Here is a 16,792-nt window from a genome sequence, read left to right on the forward strand (position 1 = left end):
GTATTAATATACCTTTTAATATTACTATTATTATTAATAATAATAATGATATTAACTATAAAATGATGCAAATAATGTTATTAATGATAATAAACTATATTTATTTTTATGATAACTAAAATAATGATTTTTATTGATAATGTAATAACTTAACGAATCTTTAATCACATGTGGGAAAATAGAATGAAACTTTAAAAACAGTAACATCCAATCAATTAGTGTCCAATCAATTTGGCACAGTTTTAATATCATTCAATTAGCCACAGTTTATTATATCGATAGATGTTTTAGGTTTAACGGTAGTATATATTATAATGTTATATTAACATTACATTTTACAATCAAAATAAAACAGTAGTCATCGAATGATAAACGAATACTATAATCGTTTACTAAATGAATTCGAAACCATTTATTTTCGAATTACATTATATTTATTATGTTTTAATAATAATTTAATTATTTCGTAGATCATAACTTAGTTTAAATTATTAGTCCATATAATACTTTATTTAATGTTTCTAATTATTACTTATATACTTATATACACATATACTTATTTATTTATAATTAATGTTCGTGAATCGTCGAGAGTAGTCAAAGGGTAAATGAATCCATATAATTAGTTCAAAAAATTTTTAGACTCAACTTTACAGACTTTGCTTATCGTGTCAAAATCATATTAAGATTAAGTTTAAATTTGGTCAGAAATTTTCGGGTCGTCACATGTTACCTCGGACGTACAATTAGGGTTACGTTTAATAATTATTATTATTAATTAATTAGTAATTAGGGTTTAGTTTTTTTTAATATTTAGTTTAGTTTTAAATTAAGTTTAATTTAGTTTTATTAACTATAAAATTAATACTTTTATAAAATAATAATATAAAAATAATATATTTATAAAAATAAGTAATTTTATCATTTTTTGTCTCTTTTTATAAATTGTATATTTTAACATATAATTCGTAATTTGTATTTTTATCGTTCGTAACTAATTTTAAGCTTAGTATTTTGCCATAGTATTTCTAGATCTTTAGGCTTTGCTGTAAAATCCCTTAAGTGCTTTTTCTTTAGATTATGATTTAGACGCTTTAGAATTTTACGACGTCGCTTATCGCTTTAATTTTAAATAAATTTTAGTGCCTTTTAAGTTATTGCCGTTTTGGATATAGAATTCCTTTTAAGTTTAATTCCTTTAGACGCAAGTTTTAATTTTTAGGTTTTAGGCTTTTAAGTTTCGACGCTTTACATTCTTATTTTTATTTTTCGACCTTTTATTTTTCGACGTTTTTCGACGCACTCTTTTTCTTTCTCATTTCTACGCTCTAGTTTTTTGGACATTGAATTTTCAAAGTTTTCTTTAAACTTTGACAAAACATTATTTTAAGCGGTTAAATTGATAGACATCCAAAATTTTCTGGTTCGTAATAATAGTTGGATTTGTTAGTGGCGAGTTGTGGGCTTCCGATTTAAAGGGTCCTGGCTACCTGCTGCATCTATTGGCTATTCGAAACGTGGGCAAAATCAGAAAAGTCTATTAATTTGATAACTTATATAATTTTTATCTTTATAACCAATAGGATATTCAGTGAATGCACCGAGCAAAACGTTCACCACCTTTCATACGTTCACCTCCTGTAACTAGATCAAGACATTTAGCCAATATTGTCGCCGTTGAGTTTTCTTTAGAATCATCATCTAGCCGACCAAATACTCCAATTCAAATTTTCGATAATCCATTTTTTGAACCCGACCTCACAATTGAGAACTCGGAGGATATTCAAGGACAATTAAGAGATCCTGAACCACTAATCATTCCTCCTGAACCATAAATTATACAACCAGAGATTGTCGAGGAAGAAACCATTAAATCAAAATCCTCTAGTGATTCAGATTCAACAAATTCAATCATGAAAAATCAGGAACCTCCAAGTATTGAAGATTGAATGAGAGCTACATGCACGGGCCAAGGTCATGCCATTACTCAACCAGACATTAATTCGCCAGATTATGAAATCAAAGGACAAATCCTACACATGGTAACTAATCAATGCCAATTTAGTGGTACGCCAAAAGAAGATCCAAACGAACATCTTCGAACCTTTAATAGGATCTGTACTCTATTTAAAATAAGAGAAGTTAAGGATGAACAGATCTATCTCATGTTATTTCCCTGGACAATAAAGGGAGAAGCCAAAGATTGGTTAGAATCGTTACCTGAAGGAGCGATTGATACATGGGATGTTTTAGTTGAGAAATTTCTTAAAAGATTCTTTCCGGCATCTAAAGCCGTGAGACTTCAAGGAGAAATTGTTACGTTCACGCAAAAGCCAAATGAAACATTATATGAGGCATGGACAAGATTCGGAAAGTTGTTGAGAGGATGTCCTCAGCACGGTTTAGACACTTATCAAATAGTGCAAATATTCTTCCAAGGATGCGACGTTGCTACACGAAAAGATATCGACACAGCAGCTGGTGGATCCATTATGAAGAAAACCGCAACTGAAGCTCACAAAATTATTGATAACACAGCATCCCACTCACAAGAGTGGCATCAAGAAAAAGATATTTTGCGTTCATCTAAAGCAGCTAGAGCCGATTCTAGCCATGACTTTGATTCCATTTCTGCAAAGTTAGATGCTTTCGAGAGACGAGTGGAAAAGATGACTAAAGATATTCACGCAATACGAATTAGTTGTGAGCAGTGTGGAGGACCACATTTGACAAGAGATTGTCTCAGTGTTGAACAAACAATGGAACAAAGAGAGAATGTTTCATATATAAACCAAAGGCCTGGAAATAATTATCAGAATAATTATCAACCACCAAGAGCAAACTACAATCAAAATCAGAATTATAACCGAAATGTTCCATACAACAACCAACAAGGTCCTAGCAATCAACAAGTATCTAACAATACTTACAATCAGCAAAGACCTATTTTTCTATATAAACCACCACAAACCGATGATAAAAAGCCAAATTTAGAAGATATGATTTCGAAGCTAGTTGAATCTCAAACGCAGTTTTTCACATCTCAGAAACAAACTAATGAACAAAATGCTCAAGCATTTAGAAATCAACAAGCTTCAATTCAAAATCTGGAACAAGAAGTAAGTAACCTAGCAATGTGGATAGGTGAAAGAAAACCGGGGAGTCTACCTAGCGATACAAATGTTAACCCCCGAAATGAAACAGCTAAAGCCATTACCACAAGAAGTGGTATTACACTTAAACCACCTGAAATACCTGTAATTTTTAATGACTCTATTCCTACTACACAGACACCACAGCCTGAGCAAGATAAGGAATCAGAACCGGTAGTTGAAAAGGTTAATGAAGATAACACAGTTAAGGCAAAGCCTTATGTTAAGCCATACCAACCACCACTTCCTTACCCGAGTAAAATGAGAAAAGAAAGACTTGAATCCGAGCAATCCAATTCTTGGATATGTTTAAACAAATAAATGTCAATCTTCCTTTCATTGATGTGATTTCAGGAATGCCAAGATATGCTAAATTTCTGAAAGATCTAATCACAAATAGAAAGAAAATGGAAGAACTATCATCTGTTACTATGAATGCTAATTGTTCTGCAGTGCTGTTGAAAAAACTACCAGAAAAATTATCAGATCCAGAAAGTTTCACAATTCCATGTTTTCTGGGTAGTCTTAGTTCAATAGAAGCATTGGCAGACTTAGGTGCTAGTATAAATTTAATGTCATATTCACTATACGCTAAACTAGACCTTGGCAAATTGAAACCAACACGAATAAGCATACAACTAGCCGATCGATCAGTAAAATATCCTAGAGGGATAATGGAGAACATGCTAGTTAAAGTTGGTACTTTAGTATTTCTAGTAGACTTTGTTATTCTGGACATGGAAGAAGATTCTCGAGTTCCTCTTATATTAGGAAGACCATTCTTAAACACGGATAAAGAAATAATAGACGTGTTTGATAAGAAACTGACCCTAAGTATAGAGGACGAGAGTGTTACCTTTTCTGTTGATAGAGCCATGCAACAACCGCAATATGCAGATGATACATGTTATTACATTCAAACCATAGATTCACATGCAGAATTGTTACAAGAATTTCCAAAATTACAAGGAACAGGAGAATGTACTTTAGGAGAAGTAACTGAACCAATTGATGAAGCTGAAATGTTAGCCACACTCATGGCTAATGAATATGAACCAAGAACAGAAGAACTTCAAATGCTGAAAGAAGAAGACAGATATCGATACAAATCATCGATAGAAGAACCACCGATATTAGAATTAAAGCCACTTCCAACCCATTTGGAATACGCTTATTTACATGGTGAATCTGAATTACCTGTAATAATATCATCTTCTCTTACGAAAAATGAAAAATCTCAACTCATTTCTGTGCTAAAAGCTCATAAACCAGCTATTGCATGGAAGATTCATGACATTAAAGGTATAAGTCCTTCGTATTGCACACATAAAATCCTTATGGAAGAAGGTCAAAAAACATATGTGCAACGCCAATGAAGACTAAATCCTAATATGCAAGATGTTGTTAAGAAAGAAATTATTAAACTGCTAGATGCAGGTTTAATTTATCCAATCTCTGATAGTCCATGGGTAAGCTCAGTTCAATGCGTGCCTAAGAAGGGTGGCATGACTGTCATCATAAATGAAAAAGATGAGCTTATTCCTACTAGGACTGTAACAGGATGGCGTGTCTGTATTGATTATAGAAAATTAAATGACGCCACCTGAATAGATCACTTTCCCTTACCTTTCATTGATCAAATGTTGGAAAGGTTGGCCGGAAATAGTTACTATTGTTTTCTTGATGGTTTTTCCGGATATTTTCAAATTCCAATAGCACCAGAGGACCAACAGAAAACCACCTTCACGTGCCCTTATGGTACTTTTGCTTACAAACACATGCCATTTGGACTTTGCAACACCCCTGCAACCTTTTAAAGGTGCTTGATGGCGATTTTTCACGACATGAGGAATGCATGGAAGTTTTCATGGATGACTTTTCAGTCTTCGGTGATACTTTTGAAACATGTCTAGTTAATCTTGAACAAATGCTTATTAGATGCGAGCAATCAAATCTAGTACTTAATTGGGAGAAATGCCATTTCATGGTTAAAGAAGGCATCGTTCTCGGTCATTAAATTTCAACGGAAGGAATTGAAGTGGATAGAGCTAAAGTAGATTTAATTGCTAAGCTTCCACATCCCACCAATGTTAGAGGAGTTAGGAGTTTTCTAGGGCATGCCGGTTTTTACCGACGTTTCATAAAAGACTTTTGTAAAATTGCCACTCCTATGAATAAACTCCTTGAAAAGGATGCTCCATTCATCTTTTTAGATGAATGCATCAAATCTTTTAATATTCTTAAAGAAAAACTCACTAATGCGCCGATCATGATAACTCTAAATTGAAATCTACCATTTGCACTAATGTGCGATGCAAGTGATTTTGCAATGGGAGCTGTTTTAGGTCAAAGAATTGAAAAACAATTTCAACCTATCTATTACAATAATTTCAACCTATCTCGTCTTGAAAATCCTGAATTAGAAGTTCTAAATGAATCGGCCATACAAGATAACTTTCCTGATGAATATTTATTGAAGATCGATTATAATGAAATTCCATGGTTTGCAGACTTTGCAAACTACTTAGTATGTGGATTCCTTGAAAAAGGGTTGTCGTACCACAAATGAAAGAAATTATTTAGTGATATAAAACATTATTTTTGGGAAGATCCACATCTGTTTAAAAGTTGTCCTGATGGAATAATATGCCGATGCGTATTCGGAGATGACGCTAGTCAAATCTTAAACCATTGTCACACAGGACCAACAGGAGGGCATTATGGGCCTCAACTCCCAGCAAGAAAAGTCTTCGACGCTGGATTCTATTGGCCTTCAATTTTCAAAGACGCACACCTTCTTGGTAAATCCTGTGATGCTTGTCAAAGGGCCAAAAAATAAGTCACAGTGATGAAATGCCACAAAATATCATTTAAGTATGTGAAGTATTTGACGTTTAGGATATTGACTTTATGGGTCCATTTCCAAAATCTCATAATAATCTCTACATTCTCGTTGCCATTGATTATGTATCTAAATGGGCGAAAGCACAAACTCTCCCAATTAACGATGTATGAGTTGTAGTCAACTTCTTAAAACGTCTTTTTGCAAGGTTCGGAACACCGAAAGCCTTAATAAGTGATCGGAGTACTCATTTCTATAATAATCAACTTGAGAAAGTTCTCAAAAGATATGGAGCAACTCATAAAATCTCAACCGCTTATCATCCACAAATAAGTGGACAAGTTGAAAATACCAACCAAGCTTTAAAATGTATTCTAGAGAGAACTGTAGGATCAAATCCGTAGGAATGGTCCATGAAATTGGAGGATGCACTATGGGCTTTTAGAACAGTCTACAAAACTCCAATTGGCACCACACCTTTTAAACTCGTTTACAGAAAAGCATGTCACCTTCCATTAGAAATTGAGCACAAAGCATTTTGGGCTTTGAAGACATGTAATCTTAATTTGCATGAAGTCGGTCATCTACGGTTTAGTCAACTAAATGAATTAGAAGAATTAAGACATGATGCATATGAGAATTCGTTAATCTATAAGGAAAGAACGAAGAAATGGCATGATAAAAGAATCGGAAGTTCAAAAGAATTTAAGGAAGGAGACAGAGTTCTTCTTTTTAATTCACGATTCAAGCTATTTCCTGGAAAATTGAAATCAAGATGGTCTGGACCATTCATAGTCAAAAGAGTTTTCCCATACGGAACAATAGAGTTAATAAATTCAAATGGGATTGAATTTAAAGTTAATGGTCACATAGTTAAACATTACATACATTGTTCGATGGAAGTTGACAATGAAGTCAATCATAATTTCATCACCAAAGAAAACCCTCAGAATGAAAACATAAATATGTTTTCAATGACATATGAAAAGCCAAAATTGGAAGATGGAGAGGTTTCAAATTGAGTGACGAAGAAGAATTTCTATATAAATCTCCCATTCCAAGAAACGAAGAAAAATGTGAACAAGAAGTTCAAGTAGAAGTGAAAGAACCAAGAAAATATCACTCGGAAAAGGTTAACAAACCAACTATACTCACTATAGTAGGAGACCCAGGTGAATTTATTATTTCTTGCTTGCTTAATGATGGTGCTATGTATAATGGGCTCGCAGATTTAGGAGTGAGTGCGAATGTTATGCCTCTTTCCTTATATAAAAGATTAGGTGTGGGTAAATTAAGACCAGCCAAAATAGGTGTTCAATTATTTGACCAAACCATTAAACACCCGGTTGGAATAGCCAACAATTTACTTGTTAAAGTGGGAAGTTTGACCTTTGTTGCAAACTTCATAGTTATTAATATGGAGGAAGACTTTGATATTCCTCTGATTTTAGGTCACCCATTTTTAGCAACCACCGAGGCATTCTTTGATGTAAGAGAAGGTAGAATGACACTTAGGGATGGTGACAAATCGGTCACCTTTGTGAACCGAAAGTTTAGATCTCCACCAACCAAAACTGTTGAACCAATAAAAATGCATAAGTGTGGGGAGCATGAAGCAACACCTAATGATGACCCGATAACAAAGAACCCCGTTGTTGATACGAAATTAGATGAACCTGTTTTTAAAAGTTCAACGAAGAAACTTTATAAACGGATTCAAGATGCTAGGATTAAGAGGAACTTTAAGTTATGTAACCGATTAGTATCCAATTTGTCACCTAAAGAAAAGGCGATGTTAATTGAATTTGTGAATGTTACGGAGGAAATCAACAAATGTCTTGAAGCAAAAGTCAGAGATATGCAAGTTGTTGATGTTCCAATTGAAATTAACAATGAAGTTAATCACAAGTTCGACACCACAGCTAACTAAGTGTGGGGAAATTCAAATGTTTTTAAGGGTAATATAATGCTGTCTAGAGTTAGATTTTCTGTTTTTGTGTAGTTCTCGAGAATGGAATCCGAATGGTCTTTCCCTAGCAGACCCTAAAAAACTAGTCTTCTCCCTCCATTCTGAATTTTTATTTCTTTTAGGTTTTACGAGATGAAGAATTCCTTTGATCTAAACCATGGTCTACTACTACACGCTATGATTACTAAACGTAATAATAACACTTTCCCGAGTGAACTGGTATCATTCATAAGAGGAAAAATGGACGAAGTAAGGAAAGAACTCAGGAAGAATCATAATAAGATACATTTTGGTAAAGGAAAATCAAAATCCGCAACAAAAAGAATAGCACGACACCTTGAAAGATGTCGTAAATGCGGAAAATGGTCACACGAAGGGAAATGTTCGAACAATCAAACACATTCCAATTCTGAATTCGTTACTCTATGCAGAGAAGGACCGTTCATATGTTTAGAAGAAAAGTTATTGAAAATTAGTGGTTACGCTTATGTAGCAATGGAAAACCAAATCGAACGACTCTCCTATGAGTCGACTAAAGCAGGTCTCTGAGAATTTTATCTCACAGGTAAGTATGTACAGTTTTTATTTTAATTTTATTTATTGCTTTTAACCTTTTGATAATTAACGCTGAATCGTTCGCTATAAAGTATTAAATTGTTATTCAATAAAATAGGTATAATAAACCGAAATTATTGATATCATAAAAAATTTAATGCATCACTGCGAAATTTACCATTTATTCATAAGGTATAAATATCTTTAATCAATCAATCCAAAAAATTTCAGAAATTCGTCAAGAGTAAAATTAGGTAATATAGCCGAAATTACTTTACCCAAAAGAGGGACGTATATTTTTGTTAATATTTGATTGATTAAAGTGGGATAAAAGACCAAAAAGATTTTTATTTTTATTTTTACCTTTTTTTAAAATTAATATATAACTATATTATTTTAAATATAAGTTTGTAAAATTAATGTATATAAAATATATTAATATTTATATGAAATTTTATGCATTTTAAATTTAAGTTTGGTGTGAATTTAAAAAAAAAATTTACTTTATTTCATTAAGTTCAAAAAAAATTGATTTTTAATATTCGTCGTGAGTTGAAGACTAGGTTGCTGAACCGAAATTGCTTTACCCGAGGGCGGGACGAGAAATTTTATTATCATTTTTTTTAATCTTATTGATTTAAAGTTTGTCAAAAACATTAAAAAAACTCAAAAAACTTTGCTTTTAAAACAGACGCTTTAAAATGACAAATTTTAAAATTTTGTCGAGGGACGAACTAGGTAAACGTACCGAAACGGCCTCAATCTAAAAAGAAATAGAATTTTAAATTTATTCAATTTTTGTTTTTATAAGTAAAAGGATTAATAAAAAAACCCTACACCCCATGCGATCGCATGGGGTTTACACTCATAGACCATGCGATCGCATGGCACATAAAAACTGGTCAGATAAAAAAGTGCAGCTCGCTGCTCTCTGCCTCTCACAAAAGACACACACAAACACGAACACACACACAAAAACATCCCAAAAATCACCAATTTTCAACCAAAATTCACCAAATTTCTTGCTATAATCTGCTCTAATCATGCGTTTGTTTAGAAGTTTTTCAAAGAAGGTAACGATTCTGTAGTGACCCGAACTTTTCCATGTTTATATATATTAAATAAAATTGTTATTTACATGATTAAGTGTTTCCAACATGTTAAGCAATCAAACTTGTTAAGACTTGATTAATTGAAATAGGTTTCATATAGACAACTGACCACCCAAGTTGACCGGTGATTCACGAACGTTAAAACTTGTAAAAACTATATGATGACATATAAATGATTATATATATAGTTAACATGATATTATGAAAATAATGTATCTCATTAGGTATTTTAACAATGAGTTATATACATAAAATTGAGTTTATTGAATTAAGAAACTCGAAACGATATATATAACGATTATCGTTATAACAACGTCTTACTAAATACATATGAATCATATTAAGATATTCATACACTATGTTTAATCATGATAAATGATAAGTAAACATGTCATTAAGTGTATTAGCAATGAACTACATATGTAAAAACAAGACTAATAACTCAATGATTTCGAAACGAGACATATATGCAACGATTATCGTTGTAACAACATTTAACTGTATATATATCATACTAAAATATATTAATATATCATAATATCATGATAATGTAATAATTTAACATCTCTTTAGATATAATAAACAATGGATTAACAACATTTAACAAGATCGTTAACCTAAAGGTTTCAAAACAACATTTACATGTAACGACTAACGATGACTTAATGACTCAGTTAAAATGTATATACATGTAGTGTTTTAATATGTATTCATACACTTTTAAAAGACTTCAAGACACTTATCAAAATACTTCTAATTAACAAAAATGCTTACAATTACATCCTCGTTCAGTTTCATCAACAATTCTACTCGTATGCACCCGTATTCGTACTCGTACAATACACAGCTTTTAGATGTATGTACTATTGGTATATACACTCCAATGATCAGCTCTTAGCAGCCCATGTGAGTCACCTAACACATTTAGGAGCCATCATTTGGCAACTAGCATGAAATATCTCATAAAATTACAAAAATATTAGTAATCATTCATGACTTATTTACATGTAAACAAAATTACACATCCTTTATATCTAATCCATATACCAACGACCAAAAACACCTACAAACATTTTCATTCTTTAATTTTCTTCATCTAATTGATCTCTCTGAAGTTCTATCTTCAAGTTCTAAGTGTTCTTCATAAATTATATAAGTTCTAGTTTCATAAAAATCAAGAAATCTTTCTTATATAAGTGTTCTTCAATTTGCTAGCTTACTTCCAATCTTGTAAAGTGATCATCCAACCTCAAGAAATCTTTCTTATTTACAGTAAGATATCTTTATAATACAAGGTAATACTCATATTTAAACTTTGATTTAATTTCTATAATACAAGGTAATACTCATATTTAAACTTTGATTTAATTTCTTACTTGAACTTGTTTTCGTGTCATGATTCTGCTTCAAGAACTTTCAAGCCATCCAAGGATCCTTTGAAGATAGATCTATTTTTCTCATTTCCAGTAGGTTTATCCACAAAACCTGAGGTAGTAATGATGTTCATAACATCATTCGATTCATATATATAAAACTACCTTATTCGAAGGTTTAAACTTGAAATCACTAGAACATAGTTTAGTTAATTCTAAATTTGTTCGCAAACAAAAGTTAATCCTTCTAACTTGACTTTTAAAATCAACTAAACACATGTTCTATATCTATATGATATATTAACTTAATGATTTAAAAACTGGAAACACAAAAAACACCGTAAAACCGGACATACGCCGTCGTAGTAACACTGAGGGCTGTTTTGGGTTTGATAATTAAAAACTATGATAAAATTTGATTTAAAAGTTGTTCTTCTGAGAAAATGATTTTTCTTATGAACATGAAACTATATCCAAAAATCATGGTTAAACTCAAAGTGGAAGTATGTTTTTCAAAATGGTCATCAAGACGTCGTTCTTTCGACTGAAATGACTACCTATTACAAAAGTGACTTGTAACTTATATTTCCGACTATAAACCTATACTTTTTATGTTTAGATTCATAAAATAGAGTTCAATATGAAACCATAGCAATTTGATTCACTCAAAACGGATTTAAAACGAAGAAGTTATGGGTAAAACAAGATTGGATATTTTTTTTATTGTTGTAGCTACGGGAAATATTGTAACAATTCTATACAAATCATATCCTAGCTAACTTATATTGTATTATACATATATTCTAATATATTATGTAATCTTGGGATATCATAGACACGTATGCAAATGTTTTGACATATCATATCGACCCATGTATATATATTATTTGGAACAACCACAGACACTCTATATGCAGTAATGTTTGAGTTAGCTATACATCGTTGAGGTTGATTCTCAAATAACATATATACTTTGAGTTGTGATCTAGCCTGAGACGTGTATACACTGGGTCGTGGATTCATTCAAGATAATATATATCAATTTATTTCTGTACATCTAACTATGGACAACTAGTTGTAGGTTACTAACGAGGACAGCTGACTTAATAAACTTAAAACATCAAAATGTATTAAAAATTTTGTAAATATATTTTGAAAATACTTGTTGTAAATATATATGTATATATTTGTTATAGGTTCGTGAATCAACCAGTGGCCAAGTCTTACTCCCGAAGAAGTAAAAATCTGTGAAAGTGAGTTCTAGTCCCACTTTTAAAATCTAATATTTTGGGATGAGAATACATACTGTTTTATAAATGTTTTATGAAATAGACACAAGTAAATGAAACTACATTATATGGGTGAATGATCGAAACCGAATATGCCCCTTTTGCTTGGTAGCCTAAGAATTAGTAAACCGATCTACTAATTGACGCGAATCCTAAAGATAGATTTATTGGGCCTAACGAACCCCATCCAAAGTACCGGATGCTTTAATACTTCGAATTCATTTTTATCATGTCTGAAGGATTTCCCGGAATGATAGGGGATATTCTTATATGAAATGTCCCATTCATATTGATTATAAACGTTCCATATTAATTGATTTTGTTGCGAGGTTTTGACCTCTATATGAGACGTTTTTCAAAGACTGCATTCATTTTTAAAAAAACCATAACCTTTATTTTATCAATAAAGGTTTCAAAAGCATTACGTAGATTATCAAATAATGATAATCTAAAATATACTGTTTACACACGACCATTACATAATGGTTTACATTAGAAATATATTACATCGACATATGTTTCTTGAATGCAGTTTTTACACAATATCATACAAACATGGACTCCAAATCTTGTCCTTATTTTAGTATGCAATAGCGAAAGCTCTTAGTATTCACCTGAGAATAAACATGCTTTAAACGTCAACAAAAAAGTTGGTGAGTTATAGGTTTAACCTATATATATCAAATCGTAACAATAGACCACAAGATTTCATATTTCAATATACATCCCATACATAGAGATAAAAATCATTCATATGGTGAACACCTGGTAACCGACATTAATAAGATGCATATATAAGAATATCCCCATCATTCCGGGACACCCTTCGAATATGATATAAATTTCGAAGTACTAAAGCATCCGGTACTTTGGATGGGGTTTGTTAGGACCAATAGATCTATCTTTAGGATTCGCGTAAATTAGGGTGTCTGTTCCCTAATTCTTAGATTACCAGACTTAATAAAAAGGGGCATATTCTATTTCGATGATTCAACCATAGAATGTAGTTTCACGTATTTGTGTCTATTTTGAAAATCATTTATAAAACCTGCATGTATTCTCATTCCAAAAATATTAGATTTTAAAAGTGGGACTATAACTCACTTTCACAGATTTTTACTTCGTCGGGAAGTAAGACTTGCCACTGGTCGATTCACGAACCTATAACAAATATGTACATATATATCAAAGTATATTCAAAATATATGTACAACACTTTTAATACATTTTGATATTTTAAGTTTATTAAGTCAGCTGTCCTCATTAGTAACCTACAACTAGTTGTCCAACGTTAGATGTACAGAAAAAATTGATATATATTATCTTGAATCAATCCACGACCCAGTGTATACACGTCTCAGGCTAGATCACAACTCAAAGTATATATATTTTTGGAATCACCCTCAACCCTGTATAACTAACTCCCACATTACTGCATATAGAGTGTCTATGGTTGTTCCAAATAATATATACACATGGGTCGATATGATATGTCAAAACATTTGCATACGTGTCTATGGTATCCCAAGATTACATAATATATTAGAATACATGTATAATACAATATAAGTTAGCTAGGATATAATTAATATAGATTTTTTACCAATTTTCACGTTGCTACAACAAGAAAAATTATCCAATCTTGTTTTACCCATAACTTCTTCATTTTAAATCCGTTTTGAGTGAATCAAATTGCTATGGTTTCATATTGAACTCTATTTTATGAATCTAAACAGAAAAATTATAGGTTTATAGTTGAAAATATAAATTACAAATCGTTTTTGTAAAGGTAGTCATTTTAGTTGAAAGAACGACGTCTAGATGACCATTTTAGAAAACATACTTCCACTTTGAGTTTAACCATGATTTTTGGATATAGTTTCATGTTCATAAGAAAAATAATTTTCCCAGAAGAACAACTTTTAAATCAAAGTTTATCATAGTTTTTAATTATCAAACCCAAAACAGCCCGCGGTGTTACTACGACGGCGTATGTCCAGTTTTACGGTGTTTTTCGTGTTTCCATGTTTTAAATCATTAAGTTAGCATATCATATAGATATAGAACATGTGTTTAGTTGATTTTAAAAGTCAAGTTAGAAGGATTAACTTTTGTTTGCGAACAAGTTTAGAATTAACTAAACTATGTTCTAGTGATTACAAGTTTAAACCTTCGAATAAGATAGCTTCATATGTATGAATCGAATGATGTTATGAACATCATTACTACCTCAAGTTTTCTGGATAAAGCTACTGGAAATGAGAAAAATGGATCTAGCTTCAAAGGATCCTTGGATGGCTTGAAAGTTCTTGAAGCAGAATCATGACACGAAAACAAGTTCAAGTAAGATTTCCACTCGAAATAAGATTGTTATAGTTATAGAAATTGAATCAAAGTTTGAATATGAGTATTACCTTGTATTAGAAAGATATCTTACTATAAATAAGAAAGATTTCTTGAGGTTGGATGATCACTCTACAAGATTGGAAGTAAGCTAGCAAACTTGGAAGTATTCTTGATTTTATAAAACTAGAACTTGTAGAATTTATGAAGAACACTTAGAACTTGAAGATAGAACTTGAGAGAGATTAATTAGATGAAGAAAATTGAAGAATGAAAGTTTTGTAGGTGTTTTTGGTTGTTGGTATATGGATTAGATATAAAGGATGTGTAATTTTGTTTACATGTAAATAAGTCATGAATGATTACTCATATTTTTGTAATTTTATGAGATATTTCATGCTAGTTGCGAAATGATGGTTCTCACATGTGTTAGGTGACTCACATGGGCTACTAAGAGCTAATCATTGGAGTGTATATACCAATAGTACATACATCTAAAAGCTGTGTATTGTACGAGTACGAATACGGGTGCATACGAGTAGAATTGTTGATGAAACTGAACGAGGATGTAATTGTAAGCATTTCTGTTAAGTAGAAGTATTTTGATATGTGTATTTAAGTCTTTCAAAAGTGTATGAATACATATTAAAACACTACATGTATATACAATTTAACTGAGTCGTTAAGTCATCGTTAGTCGTTACATGTAAGTGTTGTTTTGAAACCTTTAGGTTAACGATCTTGTTAAATGTTGTTAACCCATTGTTTATTAAATCAAATTAGATGTTAAATTATTACATTATCATGATATCATGATGTATTAATATATCTTAATTTGATATATATACATTAAATGTCGTTACAACGATAATCGTTACATATATGTCTCGTTTCAAAATCATTAAGTTAGTAGTCTTGTTTTTACATATGTAGTTCATTGTTAATATACTTAATGATATGTTTACTTATCATAATATCATGTTAACTATATATATATCTGTAGTGACCCGAACTTTCCATGTTTATATATATTAATTGAGATTGATATTTACATGATTAAATGTTTCCAACATGTTAAGCAATCAAACTTGTTAAGACTTGATTAATTGAAATAGGTTTCATATAGACAATTGACCACCCAAGTTGACCGGTGATTCACGAACGTTAAAACTTGTAAAAACTATATGATGACATATATATGGTTATATATATAGTTAACATGATATTATGATAAGTAAACATATCATTAAGTATATTAACAATGAACTACATATGTAAAAACAAGACTACTAACTTAATGGTTTTGAAATGAGACATATATGTAACGATTATCGTTGTAACGACATTTAATGTATATATATCATATTAAGAGATATTAGTACATCATAATATCATGATAATATAATAATTTAAAATCTCTTTTGATATTATAAACATTGGGTTAACAACATTTAACAAGATCGTTAACCTAAAGGTTTCAAAACAACATTTACATGTAACGACTAACGATGACTTAACGACTCAGTTAAAATGTATATACATGTAGTGTTTTAATATGTATTCATACACTTTTGAAAGACTTCAAGACACTTATCAAAATACTTCTACTTAACAAAAATGCTTACAATTACATCCTCGTTCAGTTTCATCAACAATTCTACTCGTATGCACCCGTATTCGTACTCGTACAATACACAGCTTTTAGATGTATGTACTATTGGTATATACACTCCAATGATCAGCTCTTAGCAGCCCATGTGAGTCACCTAACACATGTGGGAACCATCATTTGGCAACTAGCATGAAATATCTCATAAAATTACAAAAATATGAGTAATCATTCATGACTTATTTACATGAAAACAAAATTACATATCCTTTATATCTAATCCATACACCAACGACCAAAAACACCTACAAACACTTTCATTCTTCAATTTTCTTCATCTAATTGATCTCTCTCAAGTTCTATCTTCAAGTTCTAAGTGTTCTTCATAAATTCCAAAAGTTCTAGTTTCATAAAATCAAGAATACTTTCAAGTTTGCTAGCTCACTTCCAATCTTGTAAGGTGATCATCCAACCTCAAGAAATCTTTGTTTCTTACAGTAGGTTATCATTCTAATACAAGGTAATAATTATATTCAAACTTTGGTTCA

The 16,792-nt window shown here is 31.3% G+C and overlaps 1 non-coding gene across 1 annotated transcript; it reads right to left on the reverse strand.

Annotated features, from left to right (window-relative positions):
• Window positions 1–2,297: 2,297 nt before the first annotated feature.
• Window positions 2,298–2,404, reverse strand: LOC139850792 (small nucleolar RNA R71). The gene has a single exon (XR_011760172.1). It is a non-coding gene; the product is annotated as a small nucleolar RNA R71 (small nucleolar RNA).
• Between the last annotated feature and the right edge of the window lie 14,388 nt (window positions 2,405–16,792).

The sequence above is a fragment of the Rutidosis leptorrhynchoides genome, chromosome 5 (genome assembly GCF_046630445.1).
Source record: "Rutidosis leptorrhynchoides isolate AG116_Rl617_1_P2 chromosome 5, CSIRO_AGI_Rlap_v1, whole genome shotgun sequence".
Lineage (NCBI taxonomy): Eukaryota > Viridiplantae > Streptophyta > Magnoliopsida > Asterales > Asteraceae > Rutidosis > Rutidosis leptorrhynchoides.